Consider the following 27,397-nt stretch of genomic DNA (forward strand, 5'->3'; position numbering starts at 1 on the left):
TACACCTGGTATTAAAATGCATTCTGGTTTTTTAATTGTGCTCAGATCTCGATAAGCAAATTAACTAGGTGTCAACAAACATGGGATGTCCCAAGTCAAGGAAACTGCTGCCATGAACGGATGTCATTCATCTAAATCACCTTTGCGGGGGAAGACTTCTAGCTACCGCTACCACTCGCTGTGGCTGGAGGAAAGAGGTGGAGCTAGGTGACCTTACAACTTGCAGGGTGTTATTTTTTATTTTCATTTTTTTTAATGATTGTGGTCACACTGTACAGATTGTGTTTACAGCTGGCTGAGATCTGATCACAATGTGAGCCTGACCACCTCCAAATGTGGTCTGGCTGATCTGACTGCATTCCGATCACAAGGCGTTCTGAGTGCATTTACAACTGCATTAACATGTATTTTCCCTTATCCAGATAATAAGACACAGATCACATTTAAATACCAGGAGTAAAAGAGTATATAGCCATGTTAGTGGTGTTGTACTTAGGCACAGCAGTAAAGGCTTTAGAAGTTTGCTCTTGGCGTGTCTTTCCCCAACGATGGTGGGCAGGTTGCTCCGGTTCTGCTTCTGAGCGGAAGTCATCCTCTGGCTCGTCCCTGTGTCTGTATGCACTGCATCAGTGTCGCTGCAGCCTCACCAACACACGCGCTCTCTCTCTCGACCGCACACTCACTATGCACTGAGCTATTCCTTAAAGGAGCTACACTACTTGTATAACACATTTTAGTTTAAAAAACATCTTATAATAATTTTTTAAAAATTCCCTAATGCTTAGGTCTGGCAGGCCGTTGGGCTTGCAATACACCACTGGAAACCTTGAAATGCTAACACTAGCATGACGACATGCTCACAATGACAATGCTAACATGCTCATGTTTGACAGCTATAATATTTACCATTTTTATTTTGGTTTAGGGTGTTAGCATGCTAACATTTGCTTCTTTGCAATAAACACAAAGTACAGCAGAGGGTGATGGGAATGTCATTAAGTATTTGGTCATAAATAAAAACATTTGATAGTGGAAAATTTATCTGTTAGATGCTGAGATATTTTAATGGGTAAGTGAAAATTTTGGCCTCCTCTGGGGACCATGAATATCTATACTAAACTTCATGTCAATCCATTTGAATGCTGTTGATATTTCAGTCTGGACCACAGTGGGGGACTGACTGACCAACAGGCCCACATTTCCATCCCGAGAACCATGCTGCTAGCATGGCTAAAAAAAGACTGAAACACCCTGATTTGCAGCCTTTAATAATGCAAGCAGGTTGTGTCCTTATCAGAGTGAAAATGTATAGAACTTTGGCTAAATAAATTAGTCTAAAATTGGAAAAATATTTATTCAAGCCTGGATTTTTATGATCTATGGATAAGTAAACTAGATTAGGAATCTGACCATCCAATGCCAGCTTTATTGGCAGTTTTCGATACTTGATGCTGTGATCTAATTTAATTGCTGTTTGTTAATTATTTCTTCTTTTGCATTAAACACTTTGTAACTTTGTTAAGAAAAGTGCTATATAAAGTTTATTATTATATGATACACATTTGAGTCGGTACCAAAACACTATTGAGGTCTGATACCCATATCTGTTCTAACTGCACTGTCAGAGTTCTCACTTGTTTCAAGAAAAGAAGACTCGCCAATTTTTTTTTCAGTATTCCAGCTGCCTGGTACATTGTTAGACTATTCCCAAGATTTCTCTCCCTACATACTAATGCCATACTACATTTTAATAGAATAGAATTTTCTCAGAAGTTGGAATTCCCTTTGTGCACCACTCACACATAACTGGAGTCATGTGCAACAGAAACCTTACTACTGCACACTCATTAAGACAAATAGGGTATGTGGGCAAAAGCTACTTTAAACTTAGAGATGCCAGACCTGGAAGTTGTATTTTGTCATCCATGTATATTCTCTTTTGTTATCAGTCTCTGCATATATTGAGAATATTGCTACAAGGAAGGCAATTAAATGGATTCCTCAGGCTGTCATGGCGAACCATTGAGGTCTTTATTATTCAAGGAGGAACAACCCAATCTATACTAATGGACGTGCATGCTAAGTCATAGGTTACTTCTAGTTCCACGACATGTTGGATTACTAAACTCTCCCTCTTGTTTCATGTGGATCATCAATGCAAACACTCACTCTAATCCACTCACTGCTTCAATCATGCAACACATCAGCGCAAACTGAAGATATGAACATACATGTACTCTATATGAATGTGTATATAAATGCACAATAGTATATACATACATTTTGCAACATGATCATGTTGTTTAGAACTTTTATTTCTATGATATGTGGTTATTTCTTTGGTGGACCTGTATTATAATATATAAAATGTTTTGGACCTAATGTTTCCATTTAATTACTAATCGTTGACTTACCTAGAAACTTGGACCATATGTTAACTTCACCTACAGTCGTTTTATTTATTATTAACCTCTTCCACTCCCCGAGGACGCCAGCATCTGTGGGTGAAATTACTGTCTTTCAGAGGCAGTAGCGGGCTCATATCTGAATGAAAATGGGTTCTATGGTTACCCACGAGTCTTCCCTTCACAGACATGCCCACTTTATTCTAATCCCATACAGTTTTGGGCAAAAGCCATACAGTTTTTTGCATGCAGTATAAATGTGTTATTTTTTTCTACGAAATTTGCTATATAAATAAAGTTGTATTATTATATCTTATGTTGTTTGTATTGTTAAACTGAAGTTAATGAACTGTATGTACTGTTTATCTTTACAAGCAGAGCAGTCATATTTCAGCAGTAATTGTGCCTTGAGTTGTGGATTTATAAAGGGGTGAATTTATATTAGAATAAATATAACACAAATATCTGTATTTATTATCTTTGTCAACTTTAAAGTCAACTAGAATCTACATCAGTCAGTAAAAGAAAAAAATTACAATTCTTATCACTTTCTGTCATTCATATTAACATATGTGACTGCACGCTGTCTGCACCCTGACAATCTGTCAGAGTAATTACACTTTGTGTTGCTGTTTCTCTATACTTTTGAACCATTTATGGAGGGTTGCATTTGCATTAGATTGTGAGGGTCTCTTTTTCCCTCGTTTGCTTATTTCTTGTCCAGGTGTAGCAGTTGAAGCAATAGCAGCAGAGGGTGCCAAGGAAGACTTCCCTATGGATGGACCCCTTGATTTGCCAGTTGAAGGCAGTGAGGATGACTAGAGGTTACCTGATGAGGGCCTTCCAGCTGTTCTGTCCTTTTCGATGACATTATCCATAATGTTAGTTAAATGACCCCTCCACTAGTGGCGCTCTTGAGAGCTCTCAAGATAGTTTCCTTCTTTCTTGCTCACCAACAACATTTGGAAGTGTTTGGAAGACTTAAAAATAAAAAAAAATCAGTAATTTTCACAATGTTTTTTCAGATCCTTAATGGATAAACGTAGGTATAAGTTTTAAATGCAAATATTTATAGCATTTGGGTTGATACTGAATGTCATAGAGAATATCATCTGTTATCTGCTCCACATACTGATCAAAAGGTTTTACTCAAGCTTTGGCAGCATTGTTGACAATGTGAACCATATCCCCATGAATGTCCAAATGGTTTGGGTTTTTCCATTTAATCAATGCCTCCACACCATTTTGTCGGCCCCTCATGACATTACAATTATCCATCATTGCACCAATCATTGTGTTCCATTCCAATACTGCCTCATCAAGCACTGCCTCAATGCCATCAAACAGATTGGAGGCCGTAGCCTGATTTTTCACGAATGCCCTGAGATGCTCTGTTGTGACTTTCCCTAATTCCTCAATGCAGAAATCTAACTAAAAGGTTCATGTTTTTGTCATTGGCATTGTTCAACCCTTCATCAATGTTGAGGGATTAAAAAGTTTCTCAATTTTCCAACTCTTTTAAACTTTTAGCCACAACATGAGTCATGTTTTAAGTACATGTCTACCTTGACAAAGTGACTCTAGACAGTACATTCTTGGACTCTGACATTCTCTTGGCGTACTCCACCAAATGTGGTGCCAAAGAAAAAGGGAGACAATGCTCAGTGGCAAAGGCAGCAGTGATAGGATGGGCACCAGGCAGAGTGTTGCTGTTGGTTGACCATCTCTCTGTGTGTTCATTATGCCTAGTAAATACCTTGTTACCATTCTGTGCATATGCAATTCTTATTACAAAGCTTACACCAGGCCATGTCTACCAGGGATGTCTACCTTTGCTAACCACATATTATATCTCTGCCCTTGGGAATCTGTCTCTTCTTGCTACTGACACCTCTACTTGTACTTTAGCCCATGTTCTAGGTCACCTGTGGCAGCATTCTTCTGCAGATATAGCATACCTTGAACAAAAAAACAAACAAAAAAAACAAAACAAAACAAAAAATCCTATTCTATTGCTTTTTCATAATTTGACAGAGAAATAGGGATGTGTATTGTTAGGATTTTATTGATACAACTACTCTTATCGATACTCTTATCGGTTCTTTTTCATTACTAAATAAATGCTTTTTAAAAATATATTATTTTAAAAAGAAGTATAGAACAGGATTAGAATTTATGTATGTTTTAAATATAACTAAACATTGTTTCGAGAGCAGCAACAGTAATGTTTACAACAGCAAAGTCACTATAACTAAAGTTAAGGTTAAAAGAGACATCATACATATGGTTAAAAAAAAGCTATTTCCTAAAAGATTAAAAGGCTCAGTAGAATAAATAAGTTTAAAAATATGCAGATATATAGTTATAAATATTTTGTTTTATTTTGAAGAGCTCATGGTAGTAAAAGGAAGTAGCATTCCAGAGTAAGTTTAATACTGGTCATTCATTGGTTGAAGTGGGTTAGATCACACAGGTGTGTAGCGAGAGAGAGAGAGAGGGAAAGTAGTGTGTGAGTGAAATCGTGTAACTTGATGGACTGAGGAGCGTCGCATGCGCAGTGTTTACAAACAAATGTGTAGCTGGTGTCTGAGATTATCTGCCCGACAGTCTTTGCCAGGATACTCATGCTACATATTTTCTGCTAGCAGCAGGAGATACTTCTACTCGAAGTTTGTTATACAGTTGTTCACGTTTGTTTGTTTATTAGCTCAGTAGCCGAACTTGTGTTTGTTAGCATTCATTAGCAAAGTGAATGGACTCATAGTCACTATAACTAACACACGAGTGATTTATTAGCATTCATTAGCACAGTGAATGGACTTGTAGCCGCTGTGTAGCTAACCCAGCTAACGCTATAGGCTTTAGTTCATTGTTTTCGACGTGGAAACCCTGAGGATTTAATGGACAGTGCTATGAGCTACTAAGTCAACGCTCAGAGAGACTTTTCACTACATGGGCCGGACCCGCCATTTTTGGACTTCAGCGTGTATCCTGCTCCTTCCCGGAGACCGAGGGCTGGTATAAACTGCATCCTGTTCCCTCCCGGAGACCGAGAGGCTGGTATAAACTGCTGATTGGAGTCAGACTTCATGACCAAGGTACCACATTTTAATTTGTTGCTCTTTTGATTGAAGCGGTCAAATAGTTTTGGGCCTCTCCGTTCCCAAGCGTCCAATCAGGCCTGCAACGGGGGTTTTATTTTATTTTATTTTAATGCTTGCCAGTTTGTGTGTGGCGTGTGTGCTTGGTGATTGTGGGCCTACAAATTTTGATATAAATTTATATCAGCGGTCATCTAAATTTCACTTTGAGTGTATTGGTTTACATTTGAAAAGAGTTATTGCTGTAACTCAAGTTATTCAAAGAGACTAGATATTATTTCATTGTTTATTTGGGAAATTTTGCAAAAGTAAATAACAGAAGTTTATGATTTCTAAAACAAATTCCAGTGTGATGTTTGGTTATTTCTTTCACTAGAGGTAGGCTATTTAACAATGAATAAAGGGACCCAAGACAAATAAAACAGTGTATATAAACAAAAGAGAAACAGGAACACATCTAAGTATTATTTATTGAATATTAAATGAGTTGATTTTAAGAACTCGGGGCCCTTCCCTGTTTAGACTAGGGATAGGTGGGCCACATAAACTCAACAGTATCTCACTGGAATCAAAACTAAAATGTCAACAAAATAAATAATATTCCTGACATCAAAATACTGAGTGAAGTTTAGAGAGAATGAAGAACACAGTCAGAATCAGTCATTCATTCTGTCCTCTGTACTCCTCCGTCTGCTGCTGATGTGATTCACTGCTCGTAGGTTACCACTGACAGAGAGAGGAGGGGCTGCTCAGCCAGCATCTAAATTTACAAGAATTTGCCAAATTTTAAAATACATGGCAAACTAAGCTGAACAGTTAGGCTAGACAGCTTTTGTTTTAGCTTGTTTGTAACAATTCGCTATTAGCCTAACTAGCATGCTGTGCCTCTGTGAGGCGGATGGATGAGAGACTGCAGACAGAGCAGGTTAAAATATCGCTTTTCTACATGATTATGCTTGTTGAACAGGTGTATTGGCTTTTTACTTGCACTTACAGTAACAAGCGTAGTTGTAGTCAACTTGAAGTTATCTTCACTTCACCTGTACTCTAATGACTTAACTCCGTGTGTGTGTGTGTAGGAACTCCGACACAGAGAGCAAAGGAGAGGCTGCATGATAATAAATTACACCAAAACATTAAAAAGTTCCACTGAAAGAACTGGTTACATCGGAGCTTATCAACTCTACGGCCTTTAATAATTTATCCCTGGGGCCATTTAATACCAGGTTTCGGTCCCCATCCATACAGAGAAATAAGTGCACATTAATAAAATTGCCATACCTTTAGTTATTTTGGATAAAATAGACATATAAATTGATGCAACCACGGGAAGCTGGAACAAGCATTGATGTCTGAAACAACTAGTGTCTCTTTCCCTTGCTGTTTTATCATATACAAAGCGAAAAACTGGTGCAAAGTCAACTGAAACTGATCAATTGCAAGTTGTGTAGCAACACACATGAGGATCTAATTCTTTGCTGAACTTTGGTTTTTAATTTGGAGCAAATAATATGAGTAAAATCTTTTTTTGCATTAGCAGTAAAAATAAATGGCCTATGACGGAACAAATAATTCACTTAGGACAGAAATCTGTCTGTAGACGGAGGACTTGCACCCCTGGGGTTACTTGAAATTGGGGGATTTTGACCACACTTTTATTCTTACTCTTATGGAAAGATTCTTAAAGATTGATTGAGAATATTTAGCACAATCAACACATTTCTTACTAAATCTTAATTAAAATCTAAATTAAAATGACAAATTATATAGTTATTGTTAAGAATAATTATGTTCTCAAGTTTTTCTTTGTGTGATTCTGGAAAGTCACCCATATATTCATTGCTTTATGTAGTGGCTGTATTTCCCTTATTCAAACTTGTGTGGATCCATTCCATCCACAGTATGTGCCTATTTTTGCTGTCTCTGCATCACTGTTTAGGAAATAGTTAAACAGGCAAAAACTGTTCAACTTTTCCATTAACCTCTACAGGAGAGGTATATGAAATGACACTGAAAATGCATATACTATAGCAGTCTCTGGACATAACATTGGATACACAATGATTTATTTTCTTACCAGAATCCATAGTAACAGGCCACCCTCATCAACAAGTGAAACACAGATTCCAAGAATATGGTCTTGGTTTATGATAATGAAGGAGCATATTTATACATATCATGATTAGTTACAGCATCAGTGAAAATGCACACTGACTCCAGGATGTACTACTATACTACTAGTACTACTCCTATGTACTGCTATACTCCAGGATGTACTACTATTTTTTTTTTAAAATTTACACATATATAGTAAGTGTCAAAAGACAGAAATAGAACACTTTTACATAGGGCAAAAACTGTCCATTGAGCCCTCTATTCATCAATTTATCGTTCCATATAGGTATCTAGAGTGTATGGTCTGTCTTTCTGCCTTCCCAATATGCAATAAAATTTTAAGGGAAAAATACAGTGAATACAAACTCACTCATCCCACCCACGACAAGCGGGCCAAAAATACACTGCAGTTGGGTCCCTGTTCAAATCCTACAGATGAGCAGAGCGAGGTGATAACATGCAGTCATGCTTTCATATTTACTGTACCCTTTCTTGTTTATACACATTTAATAGGCATTTTGAGTGAGGCTCCACTCTATTACTACTAATGAGCAACTTCTTGTTGCTTCAAGAACAGCAGTGATAATTAACAGTGACCTTGACCATCTTAAATTTAACCCCTTTATTTTTTATTTCAAGCTCCTTTGATGAAGGTATGAGGGTTGGTCCAGTGCAACTTACAAAGTTAGGTTATGTAACGCTATAAAAGGTTTCAAAACATCACATTCAATATATTGATATATATAGAACATCATGGAGGTCCTGTCACAGTTTACTCATAAGGGTCTCATCACCAATCAATGGTAGACACCACAGGTGAAAGTACAGCAAGTACAGCCTTAAAATCCATGAAATAGATTTTTTACTTCTTTCGTTGGATGTAATATATGTTGAAACAAGAGGTTGGGGCAGGACATAACACATTGAGCGATGTGACATCAATTGTAAACTAACTGAATGTCACTCAGTGAAAGATGTGGTGTTTAATATGGTTTGGTAGAAGGGAAGGATTATTTAAAAATACTAAGAGTTTACACCTAGTTGCTCTGTGAGGTTGTACCTAGACAAAGCAATGCTAAGTGCTAAATGCTAATGTCAGCATGCCAACATTGTGACAATGACAATGTTTACATGGTGATGTTTAGCAGGTATAATGTTTACCATGTGCACCACTTTAGTGTTGCATGTTAGCATGCTAACATTTGCTAATTAGCGCTAAACACAAAGTACAACTGAGGCTGATGGAAATGTCATTAGTTTTGCAGGTATTTGGTCGAGGTACTAGACAAATTAAAGCTTTGCCCTAATGATGGCCCTAGGGAGATTGTCAAAGTAGTTACAGTTTAGCCCGAGGGGCATGTGAATGTCTGAACCAAATGTTATGGTAATCCATCCAGTAGCTGCTGAGATAATGCACTAAAAAACAAAAATTTCAACCTCATAGTGGTGCAAGAGGATAAATCAGCAGATCACCAAAGTCATTAGGATTCATCCTCTGGGAAACCTGACTGTCTGTACTTCATTTTATCATGATCCATTCACTAGTTGCTGAGAAATTTCAGTCTAAACCACAGTGGTGGACCGACCATCAGGCCGTCCTTGTCTTCTCTAGCTCTAATGCCTCTAGCGTGGCCTAAAACAAGCCATGCAAATTATGGGAGTTTCTTGGGAGAAACAACAAATTTGGAGTATTGGCAGGTATGCCTAAAACCCATGTTTTGAGAATCAAACACTCATCCCTTATAGCCAAACTATAATGCTTCGAACCAAATATGTCCTTGTGTGTGTGTGTGTGTGTGTGTGTGTGTGTGTGTGTGTGTGTGTGTGTGTGTGTGGTCTGTCATAGCCTACTTTTGCGGACAAATTTCAGACTTAAGACCAGGTAATTGTCGAACTGGGGACAAAAGCCGTGTCCCCAATTGGGAAAAAGCTGATTTTTGGGTCAGTGGTTAAGGTTAGGGTTAGATTAAAGTTAGGGTTAGGCAAGTAGTGGTTATGGTTAGGGTTAGGGTAAGTCTCCAGCAAATGAATGTACGTCTATGTAATGTCCCCAAAAGTGGCCATGATCTGATATGTGTGTGTGTGTGTGTGTCTCTCTCTGTGTGAGGCGGGCAGTGTGACAGCTTGGACAGTTGAGGGGTCAATGTCTGACCTTGAAATCCGTCTCTTTAGACAAGATAAGAGGGTGTATGGGAGCCTCAGACAGGAGAAGCACATGGTCTGGCTTATCCACAGCTCTGTGATGTCTGCTATTAAATGACCAGTTCGCCAGGATTTTTGTCCTCGGCTACATCAGCCCTTAGCCTGGGTTTAATCATCACAGTTATCTCTGGCAGGTAGCTGAATATTTCCCCTTTGTGATCATAGCAGCATTGTGAAGAAATAAACCTATCAGCAGGCAACATCTTTTGATTGCTGAAGTTTGGTTGGATGCATATGCACAATGTTGCATGTCTCTGTTAACCACACTGAAGTTTTTGTGTCTTACATGGTTGGAGTATGACAGGGTGGCTTAAGGCAGAAGCGATGGTGTTGCAAGCTGATAATTATTCCAGCCTCTTTTCTGGTTTTTGTCAACCGGAGAAACAAGCAAAAATAAAAGACTTGCCTTTCAGTTCCGAAAAAAAAAGATGAATTAGATGCAATTTAAAATGAGGGAAATTATACCCTTTGGGTTGAAAGATTTAATAAATGTGGACAGAAACGTCTGAGTGTTTTGAGTTTTTTTTTTCTCCTCCCATGGGGGGCTTGAATTTACAGAGTAATTAGTTGAGTAGAATACACCCTCTAATTTACCCCCAGCCCATCCTGCTCTCCTCTGCAGCAAAGTTTACATTTGGTAATGAATTAAGAGCCTTGCGCTATTAAAAGGGGGTTTTGCTGACATCTCTATAAGCTTAAGATAAGCTGGGCCTAAATCAAGAAAAATGCAGACCAAGCACATTGCAGTCCAAGGAAATCTTAGCGAGAAGAGCTTTCAGCGGAAGATAACTGTAGGTATATTTGCCTTTGCATTACCCATAAAACATCCAGGTTTGTATTAATTTGAAAATGCTTTTTGAGGGAGTCCTATAAAATTAGAAGCATAGAATCCTTTTATGTTGCTGCTTCACATAATGTGAAGGATTTTAAATGCTTTCAGTTGTTTAGTTGTAAAATTATATTTTATGACTAACTAGTTTAAGCAGATTACAGAGCATTTTAGCTCAAAATCCTCCATTATAAGCATTTCCAGTGCAGTTTCAGATCGTGGACCAATCTGCAGCCATATAGTGCACTCATGTATTATATGACTAGAGTCTGTTTCTGCCACTTTCTTTCTTGGTACTTTACGACTATGCTGCAATTCTATATATATATATATATATGGAGATGGAAGCTCTCAACAACAACACAGGAAGAATGAAATTTTGTCTTCTTTTGTTGAAAGTTTACAATTTTTTGCTCTCCAGTCTTGGTCCCTGGCGGTATCCTTCATTTCACACATACCACATGTACTGTATATATTGAACCAACAGTGCTGTACTACATGTCTTTTTACTCAGGGGGGGTGCCTTACCATTACTTTAGGTCCTGGGGCTACAGGCGTTTTGCATGTTCACATCGATGTATTGATGTAAATCATGTTTTTACAAAGAGTGTCAACACAGCAAGATGATGCAGTCCTCATCACATCTGCCCCTGCATCACAGGTACTCTCCTGTTTTTGTTTTTTTTCTGTTGCTTTGTTTTCTGTTTTTGGTTTTGTTTTGTTTTTTTTAAGCTTATGTCTCATGAGGCCCATGGTTCTTGGTTGGAGGCTCAGGGCTTGAGTCCCAGTAAGCCCCTGCACTGAAGGTGCAGTGTGTAGAATTTTGTGGCATCTAGTGGAACAGACTTAGCAGAAATGGAATATAATATTCATAAGTATGTTTTAATTAGTGTATAATCACCTGAAAATAAGAATCGTTGTGTTCTCGTTACCTTAGAATGAGCCCTTTATTTCTACATAGAGAGTTCTTCCACAGAGCCCAACATGTTGCACTGCCATGTTTCTACAGTAGCCCAGAACAGACAAACCAAACAGTAGCTCTAGAAAGGGCCTTTTGCGATTTTTGCGACTTTTGCGGCCACTGTAGGTTCTCCTACACGGAAGATGAGGAGGAGGGGGAGGGGTATTCAGTTAGTTGTAGTCTGCAACCTCACCACTAGATGGCACTAAATCCTACACACTGGTCCTTTAAGGCACCATTGCGTCTACTGCAGAGAGGCAATCTGACTTCTGACAGCTGGCCAACCTTTTCTGTCAACTATAGTTTTCTGTCTGCATCACATCACTAAGCTGTGAGGAATGCAGCATATACACTTATGTCACACAGCGGAAGCAATGCTTTTATTTGTTTCCTTATATATTTTTATGTTTTGCTCTGGCTATTTTATATTGAATGATTTTATATATTGTGTTTTAAATTCCTTCCACTGCTGTGCTTGGTTTTATTTGCATGCTTTTAGTTTGAAATGTAATTGTTGCTTAATGTTTTTTCAATGCATGTTTAACTTCCTGACGCTGGGCATGTATTACCATTAAATACCTGCATCTGGTTGAGCTCTTACCTTTTAATAGACATTGCTTTTTACCAGTTGGACATGAGGGTGCAGCCATAGGAATCAACGGTGCGGCAGGGAGCAGAGACCAGACCTTCAGAATACGGAAAGAAGACTGAGGCTGGCGACACAGAGGAAGGCACGCCCAAGGAAGACACAGCAGGGAACCACAAAGGGCCAGAGAGAACTGCGAGACAAGCCACCACACGAGCCTAAAGTGCAGCAGCCCGTGTCCGTTTGGCGTGAATACTGGGCCAGTAGCCTGTCTTTACCGCCCAGTGAACCAAGAGTATCACCATTGTTTTGTGGCAGACACCGGGAGGGCTGGCTGTGGGGCCGGGCAAGGGGTGGCAAATCTGAGCTGGTGTATCTGCAGGATACTGGCGGTTGTTGTCTGTTTTTCCAGGATGAGTGGAGCACCAGAGAGAGGGCAGCGGCGGCCGCAGGATACAGGGAGCCAAGAACTGTGTGGGAGACTTTTAAGATTGTTTATTTATGGGACATTTTAGGACCCTTAGACATTTTATAGTTGCCTTTTACTTAACATTGCTTTATGGTAATATTACCTGGGTTTTAGTATTTTTTAACAGATTGTATTTTTACTTTTAAAGTTTTGCAATAAATTATTCTTTTACTCACCTTTTAGTGCCCAGCTCCTTGGTTGCCCAATGTTGCACTCTACCTTTTCTAAAGGACCCTTAAAATCCACTTCCCCTTCCCCTTTACACATTCTCCACATATAGCAGACTGCTTTGGAAAAGTGTTCATCAAAACAAATCAGCTCAAGATGAATGTGAATTCACTCGACTGTAGGGGTCAATAATGTTAATTATGTTGAAAACAAGCAGTAATAAGAGTGTTATCTTAAGACTGAATCTACACCATAGCTAAAACAGCTGGTGGTGAGGAGTTGTGGCCATTTCCTGGAAGGTCACAAGGTTTCATTCACACAGCAATCAATCTGTCTATAGATCCTTGTTAAAGTGTCCTTGAGCAAGACACTAATAAGTGCTTTGCTGCCTCTGGCTAAGTTGGTGTGTTTCAGAGAAAAATGTAATTTCTCCCTAATGGTTGTATAATGTGTTGGGTGATAGAGTATGTGTAGTCTGTTCTTCATACACACAGCTATAGTGTGTCCCAAGCAGAGGTCTTCACGGGTCCACTTAGTTCTGAGGAACCGAGACCCGACCCAGGACATGAGTTGGGCCAGGTCCAAATTCTGCTCAGTCTAATTGGGTCAGGTAGGGTCTTATTTTACTGCCATTGGTCTCTGGTCTGTATGTCAATATGTTCAGTACCTGAATGGATCCAAATGGGCCCGACTGTATATGGTATCATGTGGTACGTTGCAATCACAGCAGGAGAAAATGGTGTGTTTTTAGGAGATAGGGAGAATGTAAACTGTAAAATGAAGAGAAAAATGGAGGTGTTCTTTGTTGACATGAGGAACAAATTCAAGGAAAAGGAGTACAAAGAGGTAATACTGTTTTTGCCATGAAATCAATGTTCTTTTCCGCTTTGTGCCAATCAGACATGGTACAAGACGTATGCCAGTGGACATCAATGAAACTGAAACTGGAATGCCACTGCCAATTCATCTTAAGAAACAGAAAGCAAAATGGTTGACCTTGGAGGGGATGTCTTCCTGCAGCTATGTCACAACAATTTGCAGTGTTTTTTAAATTTTTTGCAGCTTTGAGTACCTTCTAAATTCCCTTTGCACACCGTATTGAGGGACAAGAGTGTCCATCAAGGGCACACTCTAAAATCCTGCAAATTTAGCATTGCTAGTAATGCTGTTGAGCATGTACATACTCAAAGCCCCAGTATGTAGTAAGGAATTTATAGTGTATGTCTTTCTAATAGGTCCTCACTTCAAAAGCAACCAATATGACTGTTTAAAATGTATGTTTTTGGATCTGCTTTGTCTTTTTGAAATTATAAATTATAAGCTTTTCATGAAATTAAATTCCATTTTTCATACCAGTATGCAGCAGAAAATCAGATTGTGGTTAATTATCTTTGACCAACCTATGTATTGAAACAACAGGAGTTTGTTTAGTCGTGCTGTTAACAGATACATCAGTTGCTCAGTAGCTTAGACAAGTGTATGCTGTTGTGCTAAACTGCACTTACTGTTACCATGGTAACCACGGGTGTCGACAAATCAACCTGGCCTGAAATTTTCCACATAAACCAGTCTCTAATTGAAACGTTACAGGGTTTGTACAGCCTGACTTGCTTCATCCTTAAATAAAGGTTAATTTAGACTGAATTGTTCAAAACTGAGCAAATTTGAGAGCGGTACTGTTTGCAGTCTATTTTTATTCACCACAGCCATTATGCCAACTGTACTGTTGCGAGCTGGTAGCTAGCTAAGAACGTATGCACCAACTGTGTTTGGAGTGTTCTTGTCTGCTTGTAAGACACTTAAGACTTGGACAGATCCCAAAACCTTCAAGGAACTAAAGTTTTCATTGTTACTCTGTATATGGATGTTTAAATAGGCAACTGTTAACTGTGTATGCTATATCAGCTTAAAAGGTGAAACTATGTTGATTTTGTGTTTATGACTTGTTTCCGCTGTCCCAAGCAGCCAAAAAAACAAACAAACAAATAGCAGTTATTGCAGGTAAAGGTATAATGCAAATGAACTCGGTATTGCTGAAGGACACAGCTACTGAATGTCACCAAGGAAGACTTGAGACATTTAATTTATTTACTGTATTAACAAGCGGCAGGAAGGCTTTACTGTCGTTCAAGTGGCTGAAAACCAACCGGTTTCAGCAGCACTGACCCATCTGTGGAGGGGCAAGTGATAAAAGGATTTCCAGAGCTCAACAGAGGATCACATCATCCTTAGACAGTTCTGATAAGGTTTCATGCTCAAGTGCAGCTCTTTCATGTCACTGATGCAACACAGTGAGGACCTCAGTTTACTCACCAGGTGAAAGCTGAAACCGTTTTCCTCTAGTAATTCCAGATGTTCTGTGTGAGAGCAGATTAATACAAAATAAATGCCATGTTCAGTACCATCTGTAAGAACGCTTTTATTTTGGTTATGAAGATGTATAATATTTTAATATTAAAATCATTATTTAGTTTTAACAATTTTATAAAGAAGAATTTTTCAGTTCACTGTGCAAAATTGTATTATATTAACTGTGACAGAGTACTGCAAATACAAACTGATAGCTTATAGATGAATATGCAATGCACTGCCAACATCAGTGCAAAATATAGACAGTATAAACAGTATAAGCCTATTTCCCTCACTCTGCAGGAAATAACTCATTATTAACACGTGTGAATCATGAGGTGTTAAAGAAGCAGTTAACCGTAAAAGGTTTTGCAGCTCATTTTCTAGTCAGTTTTGTGTGGATTATGAAAACAGCTTGATATTGGCTTGACTATCATATTTGTGATGTCATTATAACTATCGACGTGCACCATGATGAAGGAGGGAGATTTTCTGTGTGTGTCTGTGTATTTTACGTACATATTATTCAGTATAATCCCAACAAGCACCGTTGAACATGTGGAGATTTGTAGTTTAAATGATGTCTAGGGCACATAACTGTCAACTTCAACATCATTTCATCTACTGCATCTTCAAATGTGGTTAGGATCTGTTTCATATTGAAATACAGTCATTATAGTCATTAAGACAATGGTTATATATAACCTAGATATCTAGATTCAGGTTTACCCTAGACATTTTTTGTGCTGAAAATAACCACAGCTCTGTGACGCTGGAATGTAATGAAATTTAGACTTCTATGTCGTACTGTGTAGTTCAGTGTACCATTGTGCTGATACACAGTATGTGCTGTATCTTTATGTTTATCAAGCAAATATTACATACAAGATAAACTCATGTTATTTACACATTTAGAAGATATGTCTACAAAACTAACAGTAGCTATTTACATTAGATAGAACATACTGTTTATCTACTGTTACAATTTATTCATAAGATTAAGACTTTAAAGATTATGAGGAAACAAGTTTGCAGTTTTTATATCAGTACAGTGCAGCACAATCCCGTAATAGAGTGTGGTGTTTATCAGCCAACAGTGTAGATTGCGTGTGCTGTAAATTTCTCTGTTGAATCAGCTCCTGAAAAAGCTCAAGGCGCACTTGCTGTCATCCTCCTCAAGATCTATAACCTCAGTGCTTCCCTCCTGTTGCTTTTGTGAGAGTGGCTCATTCATGTTTCAGCCGCTCTTCTGATTGGTTGACCAAACTTGGCATCTCTTCTCAACTCACATAACCAACATGTTATGTGAGCCCAGTGTTACGTGAGCTGGAGAGCTGTGAGCAAGTGTAAGAATGTAGCTGACGGCTGTTGAAAATGTCACTGGATTTGTTGCTTGGCTCTTGTTTGATGTTTAGTCACAAAAGGGAGTCTGAAAAGCCGCCAAATCTGGTGAAGTTGCTAAGGTGGCAACAGTGAGTAAGCAGTAGATTTAGGAAATCTGAGCACTGTTGGGATATAGTTATGTTGGTTTATGGTCCTATGTGTGTAATATTCCTAATACTACCTACTTGTGTGTATCATTCTATTACTGTTGGGGTGAAAAGGTCAAATTATCATTTTACAAGTGAATAAAGGACAGTGCTTAAATTATATTTTTCTTTTTCTCCTTCAATCATTTACAACTTCATGACAAATGCATTTTGATATTGTTATATGATTTTGTATATCCATTTCATTGTCATCATGCACATGCACATCTTATCTATACCACACTTTCTCCTGAAAAAACAAAACAAAAATGATTTTGCGTTTGCTGAATATGTTTTGTATGAACTGCTGCCATCTGGATCATGATTTGATGAACATGTCAACAAAATGTTTCTATTGAAAGTATATGGAAAGCACTTACTATCAATATTTCATTTATTTCCCTTTAGAAATCCACTTGTGGCAACTAAAGGATTATAAAAAGGTATTCATGTTTATGTTTATGAAACATCAAGCAAAAATAAAAAATCAAAGCAGCTGCTGGCAGAAAATGTATTGACTGAGAGTGTGTTTTCAGCCCATCCTCATCATAATGAAGGAACATGTCACCCAGTGCAACAGTGTGGCTCTTTTATGTTTTTTTTGGATTATGTTTATTTAGACTTTGGACCACAGTAGTTTTCTGTGTTACTGAATCACAATCTGTGTGAGGCCGCTACTTGAGTCCATCAAATCTGTCTGTGTATGACCAACATCACTCAAGAACTAAGGGTAAGACTTAAGATTCACTTTCCTCCTTTATGATGGTTACCAATGACCACCACTTCTTTAAATAACAGATTAGTCTTATGGAACTTTAACATCTAATCAACCAAATTGTTGCTCGTGAATATGGCTACCTGGTGCGATTTCTAGGCCTTTTCTGCACTCTGAGTGCTTTCTTTGCTTCTTTTATCCCAGCCGTGCTGACAGGCCTATCATTAAAGTGATTTTTTTTTGCATTGCTAAAAGGCAACTGTTTTTGTATTTATAACAGTCAATACAGTGCAAGGTTTGACAAACTACACTGCTTACTGCAGACTGGATCAAAAAGAATTGAAAAGCGAGGATTCCTAATTACTGCCTTTACAGTGGGGAAAAAAAAAATCTGTTTTTGTTTTGTTTCTTTCCTACCTCAGGTTATATATTTTGATATATAAATTCCACTTATTATATTTTTGTTTTGCACTCATTTAAACTATTTCCCTTTCTTACATTTCCAGAAATACATTTCCATAGACATGTAATCATAAACAGTCCAAGATTGTTCACACCTTATTTGTTTGTCCTTTGTTTGCATCATTATTTCCCATTAATGCACAGATGGATGCATTAAAATTAAATTAGCATGCCCTCAGATAGTCACAAGCTAAAACAACAGCTCTCATATTCTCCTGCAGCCTATTATTGCAAGCTTTCAGGCGCTGTGTTGTGGGCCGATACTGTAAAATTGTTTTTCTAAGGGAAATGCTTTTGAATTTAGAAACATTTATGTAATCCTTGTTTCATTTGCATATGACCAAGTGTAGCTTGCGAGAGTGAGAGTGAAATCACTCTACGGAATGATTGTGTGCTTCCCTCAGGGGGATTCAGAGCTCGACTCCAACCCCGCCCCGGCTGTTCAGCGATAGAAATAGATTGATGTCTTTGAAATGCCCTCCAGAGTCCCTTTCTTCATCCTGTAAAGATAGGATGACAGGTTTACCACATTTGACCTGAGATTCAGGGTTTTACGGATAGTCCTGACGCCAGTGTTGACATGGAACTATTCATTTGGGTAAAAACGTGAAACGTTATTTCAATATTTTCTGCTCCGCTCGCTCTGGTGAAAGAACGAACGGGATGGATTTTGCAGCATATCATTAGTCCATGAATGAGTGTACATGTTTTTGCTAATGACAGTGAAAGCAAAGCCCTGGGCTTATCTTGCTGTCACCCACTTTAAGATCTGCTGACTCGGCTTTTTGTGTGTGTGTGTGTGTGTGTATGGTTTTTTTTTTTTTTTCCTTCAGGTGTAGAGTGTTAGAGAGACGTTTGCCATTCTTGATCCCGGCAGAAAATTAACAATAAGCAGCTCAGGGAAATGTGTGATTCACTTTGTACTGTCAGCACATACAGTATTTAACTTAAACAGGTGAGAAATTTGTCGCCACAATTGCGGATGTCTTTTATTGCTGGTAGTTTTACAGATGCTATGATAGACCTTGTTCAGTGAACAGTCATGTTTAAAGCCTTAAATACCTTATAAAAAAAATTACCTATGATTCTTTAAGAGGTTACAGTGTACTGCAAAACATCCAATAAAAATATCAAATAGGTGGCCAGAAACAGCTGAGGAGTGATATCTGTATGAATGTATGAATTCATATAGCACCTCTCCAGACAAAGTTATAAGCAACAAACCAGGTCAATAAATACACTGTCAGTGTGTAAAAATGTGTGTCAGTTTTAAAGGCAACAGGGTTGCATGTTTTCTATATAGCACTGATATGAGATGTATATAAAATATTCAACTTGAAGAAAATATCACTTTTTGATATTTGATATTTAACTGTACTGGAAGTTGTATTTCAGTTGTGTGGATGTTTTGACTCTAACTTATCTCAGTGGACACTGGTCTCACCTATATAATCTTTGGCTCTCTTTGTTTTATGTGCCTTTTCTGTACAGGGTTGTAAGCTGATTTTTTTGTAGCAGACTATGATATACACTCACTGGCCACTTTATTAGGTACACCTGTGCAATCTAATGCAATGCAATACATCAGCTCTGCCATAAATTCTACATTTACGAAGCTTATACATTTTCAGTTTTTGCTGACATTGTCAGAAAGGTGATCATTTTACTTCATGTTTATTATTTAGGTCATAAAGGGTTATGATGATGTACTGGAGTGCATTATATTGAAAAGTGTTCCTATTATTTTGCTCCCTTCATGTATGTTAATAGAGTGGACAAAATATTAGGAACACCATTCAGTATAATATAATATATATGCACTCCAGTTCACCACCACCACCAACTACGACCTCAATAATAAACATATTGTCAACAAAATATAAACAATGTCAACAAAAACTGAAAATGTATAAGCTTTGTAAATGTATAATTTATGGCTTAGCTGTTGTATTGGATTGCATTAGATTGCACAGGTGTACCTAATAAAGTGGCTGGTGAGTGTACAGTACACATTGTAACAAATAGACATGTCTCCACTTGTAATTGTACTACTGTCCCCTGAATATATATATGGAGCCAAGTGCATTTCTGTTTGTCCTGGAAGAGGGATTCTTCCTCTGTTGCTCTTTTCTAAATTCTCTCACTTTCTTTTTCCTGATAAAGGTTTTTTTTTGTATTACTGTTGTTTTTTGTTTTGTATTCCCTTAAAGTCCCCCTCCACACAAAATTGTTTTTTTTTCTTATTGTGTCTTCATTTGGGCGTTGTTCTCTTCACTGTGCAGGATGATGTATGAGCAGAGTTTGACACTACAGGGCTGTTTTTACATTCATCTGCTGAAGAGGAACGTTTCTCCGTGCTCACTTTAAATATGAGTTTAAGAGGCGGGCCTACAAGCAGGATTTGTGACATCACAACTAGTTTGGGGCAAATCAAGGTCCAGTTTGCATCTTATACAAGTGTGATGTGGAAACCTAAAGCCTCCAGTGCACATACACTGAGAATGTAACTTACAGTGAAGCAGGAGACATCTTGTGTCCAACAGTTTAACTTTTGAAATGAACAATATTTTTATATTCATAGATTCTGGGTTTTTTAATGAGAGAGAAGGACTAGATGTCATTTTAAGAATTTTGTGAGGAAATGTAACTTTTTTGTGGAAAAACTATCAGACACAAATTATTAGTGCAAGCAAAGTATTTTTATGCCGTAAAACATGTCTGGGCTATATTTTAAAAATATATTCATGATGTAAGGGTTGAGGGTGTTACACACTCTCTATTCAGCCCTCTGGGAAATACTTACTTTGGAATATAATTAATAAACTTGACTCCTATTTTATTTGCAGACCCTTGTAGGTCACAATTAAAATATGCACACATAGCAAGACATATTAAACATTTATATAGGACACAGAACATTAGGTCATTCAAAACATAACATTATACTGAAGAATTAATGGATTTATATTTTAATAACTTGCCTGAGAGGACGCATGTATGTGGAAAACAGGGTCAAGAGCTATACTCCATATAGGCTGAAGGAGGCGCTTCAGTTATTAATAAACCTAAAGCATTTTACAGACAACAAGGGAATAAACGTGTTCTTGATGCTGATGTAAAAGTCAAGGCAATTTATCAGTATGTCATAGTTGTCTGCACTGTTTCAATTAGATTTCTGCAGAACATCAGCTCAAGAAGATAATGACCGAGCGGTCAACAGTAGCATCAGTCATCAGGAGAAGACTCAGGGCTCTTAAACACAACTCTCAAACATATTGTTTCTAGCATGAAGTTAAATTCTTCAGAACAACTTTTGAACAAACAATATACTGGAGATGTGACGTTTTATAGACATGTCAGAGAAATTTAAAATCAGTGCAACCTCGGATCATTTCTGATCCTTTGTGGTGGTGGAAGTTTGACAAAGTTCAGATCCAGACTGATTTGTTAAGCCTCCACTATCAGCATTTATGTCCACGTTTATGCAGAGTTGCAGCGTCAAGTGTGACAAATTGTGTTGAAGCCTTTTGCCTCATTCTCGGTTTATAGATGAAATACCTGAAACAGCAGAATATTGTAGCAGAATGTCAGGACGTCCTGTATGGACAGATGGTTAAGGAAGCAAAATGGCCATTTCAATATTGTCTTAAGGTTATATTTCTCATAAGGTCAAACTATTCAATGAAAATAGTTGCAATAATTCTTCTATAAAAACACCATTCAATTTTGGCAGTCTGTCTACACAGAGAGGAGACAGGGTCATGCCACTGACCAAGAAAATTAGATGTTTGAAAAAAGGTGAAGAGACAAAAATCCATAGCTATTTTCATGAACTACTGCTAATCCACTCGGGTAAAGGTGAACAAGTTATGTCGAGGTGAAAGAACTGCAGCATCTTCCTAACTCAACTCGGAATCTGTCTTCAAATTCAGTTTTTATCCAGTATTTTCCATCATTTTTCATGTTTGTCATATTGAAATATGTCATAACAAACCCTCAGCTCAATATTTTAGCATCTGCCTTCTGTGCAGTAAGTTCAACCAACAACATGGCAGCTTTCTCTCCACAGCTATTTTTATATGTAATTGCTTTCACAAGCACAACATGGCAGGTATTTCCAATCTGCAACGATGACCACTGATTAACACCTATAAGGTGCCCAGTCTTTTGGCAGTGAACATGTAACAGAATGGAGTGCACAATGCTACTGCAGATTCATTTACCACACAGTACTGAAGAAGGCAGATGCCAAACTGTTTAGTTGTGAGATTTTTTTTTTCTCCACATCTTAATATGAAAAAAACAAAGTAATTTCCATGAAGCGCAATCTGTTTATATTGGAAATTATATTTTCAGAGTAGTTAGGGCCCAACACAAGTTCTTTTCATGATTTCCTGGCAAATCAGAGTTTGCATGAGCAGATTGTCACCAGAGAAATAACCCTTTACTAATGAAAACATGTTCGCGAGTGAAAGATAATGATAGTGTTTACTTTGTTGCCATAGATACAGGTTCTAACTTGGAGGGTTTTTGTGCACTTTTGTTTTGTGAGTATGAACTGCGTTGAGAACGCTGATTCAAGATTATCCGCATCAAATTACACAACATCTCTTGATATTGTCGCTCAACATGAGACAATACTTAAGGACAGTAAAATAGTTGTCTTTGGTAAGGTTTGTTTTATATCTGATGCTTAAATCATGTTTTTAAACATTTTGGGGCCCAGAAGCCCTGGTGACCAAGGGGTTGAAGGGTTGAACTACAACATTTCTTTTCTGTTGCTGTAAAACCAAAAAACACACAGAAAAGAGACAACGCTTTTTTGCCAGAAAAAAAAGGTTAGAAAGGAGGCAATGATGTACAGGATTGTTAAACCTAAAATGTAAATATTTTCTGTCAATAGCATTACAATTAAAACATTACTATTGGCTGAGTAAATAGTTTTACATACTCTTATATCTTAAATAATATTAGAGCCTCTCACGTCATTTGCAGAAGTTTACACTGAAAGGAGATTTGCAACACTAACGACATGTGGACTGTTTTATCGTATATTATTGTACGTATAATATCACACACTATTATATAATTTTGCATTGTAAAATTTTCTTAAGTAATATCTTTTGTAATATGAAAAGTCTACTATAGTGTTTTGATCAGTGTCTACCTTCAGCAGAATCAAAACAGTCTAATAACTGAGTTGTTATCCAACATTGCTCTCCTATATTAAGACCAGTCAGTCTGTTTGAGAGTGACAGTAAGTTGTAATCCTAGGTGTTCAGTTTTAATAATGAGCCTTCCTTTTGATTTGTGCTCCTAAGTTTGATAGTATTACCTCTATGTCACAACAAACTGGACTAGCACTTGCTGGAAACCAATTGGCCGTACTTATAATAATAATAATAATAATAATAATAATGATAATAATGTATTTAATTTGTACTGCACTTTTCCTTCACATGCAAATAAAACATGATTCCAGTGAAGTCTTGTTCAGTTGTCTTAATATGAAATGCAGTACTATAGTATTGCATAATACTCTCTCAGTGTAAGGGTCACAGTCAGATGGCTGTCCACCTCTCTTACAGTTGGGTTTAGCCTAATGAAGACCTTAAAAAACTGTGATGGAAATAATGTTCTCTAATGTTCTAAAATCTCATGAAAGCTTCACACAGTAATTACAGTATGTTGAGAAAAGAGGGCTAAAATATGCTGAGATTTCAGTTTGTGCAGACTTTCTTACATATATTATAAACTAGGGATGTCCCAGTCAAGCTTTTTTGGCCCTGATCCTATTCTGAGTCCTTTAATATTTAATATATTGGGTTTCTGCCGATACTGAGTCTGTGGCTGTAGACTACTTAATCTGACACAGCTTATTTTTTACAAGCTACCTGACCCAAATACTGAATGTCCTGGTTCAAAATTGTTAAATTTATAAGCTTGATATGAATGAAAGCTGATTTGGGAGAATGTGATTCCTGCAATTGATGTGATGCGATCTGCTAGAAAGAAGTAGACAGACAAGTCATTATTGAAGTTATTATCAGTAGTAGTAGTACTTGTAGTAGCAGTTCAGTTGACTGCACCAGTAATTAACAATATTTCCTCATACTTGTAAATGTAATGGAGCTGCCAGAAGAATTTCGCATGCCAACCCTAACATGCACAATTCAGGAGACAGAAAAAACGTCACCAGTCCACCATAGCCCACTATTCATTGAAATACAGAAATAAATAAATAAATAAAAACATGAAATGTATATTTTCCTCCTCTCACTACAGGGTATTTTATAAAAGCAACAGTCCACTCACCAAGGCACTTTGCAGGCATTATTGATGCCTTTGAACTTCAGTAAAATCAAAGCAAACACAGTCTCTCTATGCTTATTGCTTTAATCTAACCTGGCAGGTAAGTCTGCTTAATTACAATTTTTAATAAATAAAACCAAAACAAAAAAGTAGTTGCCTACAGTAGTTAGATAAATGAAACACTTTTCCCCTTTTCGCCAACCTCCTACACACACCTGAAATCAGGACAGGGTTCTGTGCTAGGCTAGGTCAGTATCGAGGAAGGTGGGGGGGGGGGGGGGGCATAGTTGGAAGCACCTGGGCCCAGTGTCCCCCTGCTCCCAGTCCTTCCTTAGTCCTTCCTTAGGGGAAGCTCCTCTCTCCCTCCCAGTGTCCGAAACTAACATTTTGACTCACTTGCTAAGTGGACTGGTAGATGAAAAAAATCAACCAGCCAAGCATATTTGTTACCAGCCAAAATAATAAATTGCCTTTTTGTCTTTGGCATACTGACGACACACAGAACAACTCATCATCATAGCCTCAGCATCATAGTGTAGCCAGCCTCTTGAAACTCCTTTATCTCCAAACCTCCATTTCTCACAAAATTTCTTTTTTTATTTGCTTCATTCTCCTTGGTGGTTTATCATTTTAAAGGTTGGCTTACTCCTTGTAAATGTCGCCACATAATCAGGGTTGCCAGGTCCATGGTTTTCCTGCGGAATTGGGCTACATTTGAAGTGTTGCACCAGGTTGAATTTTTTTGTCCGCTGGTTGGGTAGACCTATTTTGCATGCAAATTACATGAATAACATTTATAAATAAAAATCCATATTTTAAATGAAATAACTTATTTATACCCAAATCCTACCAAACTGGCTCCAGATCAGCACGTACACACATGCCAATACACCACCCAAGTACACACACACACACACACACACACAACATGCTGTAATGCTCTCCGCAGCCTGGCGCCTGCCTCTCATTCCCAACTCTGGAAAACTGCTTTTAATGTGGGCTCATTAAACATTCATGGTGTTTCTTTGTAGATATTACAATAAATTAAATTTGGCAATAATAGCGATGCTGTTGGACTTTAAAAGCAGTGTATATGGTCTGGCAGAGGCCTATTTCTAGTTCTGGTGTTGGACTGGTTTTGTCACACCAACCTGGTACCCTGCACATAATAGCTATTTAATTAATGGTAGCTAGCAGCAGACCGGCAGTTTAGCAGAGAGCTGCGATGTCGAGTAGCTGATGTCCCATTCGGTAAACAGTGCTGCAAAACTAGGAGTGCTTGAGACAGTCTGTGGTTGGCGCTTCTACAGTTTTGCGGCACTGTTTAGATGCGCATGTCTACTAGGGATGTGCAGAGGGCCCAGTACTTGTATTTGTATATCTGTATTTGTTGAGGCAGCAAAATTATTTGTATTTGTATTTGAATAAAAGTGGAAACAGGCTTAAAAATCCTGTTTTTGTTTTTATTACACTTTAATTTTAGAAAATTAAAGTGTTACAATAAGTGTTCATGAATAAACAACCTTTTGAAGGAGGTCCCCACACCAGGTCTCGAACTGGAGTCTCCCAGATCACAGACTGCGTTGACTACTGAGCTAAAACTTTACTCAGTGCCTCATTGCAGACAGACCTCTACCTATTTATACACCAAAGGCGATTATTGCTTTGCACTTTTCATTTATTGTCTATTTTTTTACAACCTAACTTTGTGGAAAGGAGAGGGAGAAATACTGGTTATGGAGAGTCCCTTGGGTGGACTTCACATGTGTTAGTATCTCAGCTTTATCTCTGGGGAACACCCCCAATGCTGGGAGTGATGTTCAAAATAGGAAATGTGCATCATGTAGCAGGTGGATGTGACTCCCCTTGTTGAGACCTGCTGATAGAAGTAACAGTGGCGCAGAGGACAGAGACTGAGATAGCGATGTAACCGACGTGCGTGCTGGTATTTGACATATATTGACATAATATTTTTTTAAATATTTGTGTGAAACAAATATTTGTTAAAAAAAAAAAAAACACTATTTGTGCTTTGCTGAATAACATATTTATATTTGGGCACACCCCTAATGTCTACACTGTACAGGGATAAACATGAGTAATTTCCTCTGAGGCATCATGCCAGATATTCTATTACATGATTATTTTGGTACAAACATTTACCCACCAGTGTGGCAGACAGCCTTCTGACATTTACATGCCAAACGGAAAATCTATCCGCTTTTGGTGATTGGCGAGTGTTAATTTTGGACCCTGCTCCCTCGCATGAATTTATGCAATGGAACATCATCTCCAAACGCCACACACACCCTTACTACTGACTATACTTACTGCCATATCTCGTATTTTTCATTCTGTATAGAGGCAGGTCACAACATACAGAATGTGTTGAACCTGCAATTATTGAACATCATGACCACTAGGGGCCATCAAACTGTAAACACAACAATGGCATATTATCACCTTGCCAAGTTGTTGTACACACACAGTGTTAGCAAACAGTTGCCTATGCACACTTTCAGGAGACATGGAGCAACATACTCATTATTTGGAGTCATGTTTCTGGCCATATGACAAATGTAGGTTGAATATTCACTCTCATTTTAGCATCTATAAACACCAAAGGGAAATATCTGGCTCTTAAATGCTCCACATGATAACCAGCTAGTTGCTAACTCTATATCTGCTGTTTGGTGCTGGGCAGGTGGTGTAGAGTGAAGATGTATAAACTTTTTTGTTAAAAACATCTGTCTATAAAACTATTGATTGGTGCAGCTTTAACAGTAAACAGTATTTAATTACTCAACCAAATGTAATGCCAGAATCAGTGTGCAAACATTCAAACTAACTTTGCAAAACAATAAAGTAGCAATAACTATTAGAAAGTAAGACAGATGGAGGCAATCAAACATTTATTTTGCAGATTATCTTTTCTAAGAATGGCTTTCAAATTTCTATGATGTGGTGATGCAATCTAAATCAGTTAATAGATAAAATTAATGTGTAGTTTACATTCATGCTAAGACTGAAAGGTTCGTTATGGTGTGAGTCACTGAGTCAGCTTCAGCTTTTTTTGCATACAAGCCAATTACAAAAAGAGATCAAAACATGAAATGCTTCCTCTGGTGTCTTGTAGCTTGAAATACATCATTATTTTGGCAGGAGACAGTCTTTCTCGACCAAGAAATTGGCTG

General features: G+C 37.9%; 1 long non-coding RNA gene across 1 annotated transcript; it reads left to right on the forward strand.

The window, feature by feature from the left end:
• The first annotated feature begins 4,873 nt into the window (after positions 1-4,873).
• Positions 4,874-12,843, forward strand: LOC121885697. Its single transcript, XR_006092600.1, has 2 exons — positions 4,874-5,503; positions 12,225-12,843. It is a non-coding gene; the product is annotated as an uncharacterized LOC121885697 (long non-coding RNA).
• Positions 12,844-27,397: the final 14,554 nt, after the last annotated feature.

This window comes from Thunnus maccoyii, chromosome 19 (genome assembly GCF_910596095.1).
Source record: "Thunnus maccoyii chromosome 19, fThuMac1.1, whole genome shotgun sequence".
Classification (NCBI taxonomy): Eukaryota; Metazoa; Chordata; class Actinopteri; order Scombriformes; family Scombridae; genus Thunnus; species Thunnus maccoyii.